A 1,178-nucleotide genomic window follows, 5' to 3' on the forward strand; every position below is an offset into this window, starting at 1 on the left:
GCCTGCCCCACCCCCTGCAGTATCTGCTCCCCTTTCCTGGCAGCCTCCAGCTCCCCCAGCAGCCTCTACCCACCCCTTGTAGCCTCCGCTTCTGCCTGTGCCCACTGCCCCACCAGCATCTGCCTCCATTGCAGCCTCTGTCCTCTCCCACCCTCCCTCTGGCTTCTCCATGCCCTCTTGTGGGGGTCATCAATTCTGTGCCCCCATGCCCAACCACACAGCAGCCAGCCTGCAAGGGCTGGGAGGGGGCTGTGGGGACTCAGGCTCAGGACTGGAGTCTTATTCACAGCAGCCACCTGACTGGTGCCTGCCTAAGCCTTGTGGCTGGTGACTGGGGTGGGGGGGAGGGGTGCTGATGTATGCTACAGTTATGAATGGTTGCTTCTATCAGTTGAAATAACAGTTTTAACAGACTTTTAGCTACCAGTGATTTTATTTGTTTCAAAACTGTCCATTGTTTGCCTTCCTAGAGGCATCAGTGTCAGCAACAAAAACTACTGTATGCTTGTTTAGCAGGGCTTAGTGCTTTGCAGAGGGTCGGTCATGCCTAAATGTGAGAAGCAGTGGTAAGGCGGCGCTCTGAGCTCAGACTTTTATATGGAAGGCTAAGCTGGGACTCCCTCCTTAGTGTACTACAGGTGCCTGCCTATTGTTGCTTGTGGGCCCTTTCTTATCTGCTTGTGTCTTGTGACCTATCCCCTGACAGTGGAAGGCTACGGAAGACAGCAGTAGTTGCATTTGGCAGGTTAAAGGCAAAATGGCATTGAATCCAACACCGCCTGTATGCCAATGCAGTCTGTATATGGGCTAATTCAATTGAGCTGTCTCAACTGTGTGATATTAAATCATTCAGTCTTCCTTGCTGTATGCTCAGGCATCATCTCTGCCGTGTTACATGCTAGTGTTTCATTTAGGCTGGGTGCTAACGTCCCAGAAAGAGTGGGGCGCCCACTAAGCACTTCAATAAATAGCCCCTTCTTTCCTTCATGTGTGCATCCCTCAAATTTAGGTCAACTGTTGGCATTTGCCTTCCAGCTCAGTTGTGTACCATGGGCTGTTTCTAAAGAGAGAGCGAGGGGGGAGCGTTGGGGGAAGGAAGGGAGATGTAGTTAGCTGCATTAGCTGAAATCAAGTAGAAGATTTAGCAGAGTAGATTTGCATCTTTTATACTGTGTGTG

The sequence above is a fragment of the Crocodylus porosus genome, unplaced genomic scaffold (genome assembly GCF_001723895.1).
Source record: "Crocodylus porosus isolate Cpor-Errol unplaced genomic scaffold, CroPor_comp1, whole genome shotgun sequence".
In the NCBI taxonomy this organism is placed as follows: Eukaryota; Metazoa; Chordata; order Crocodylia; family Crocodylidae; genus Crocodylus; species Crocodylus porosus.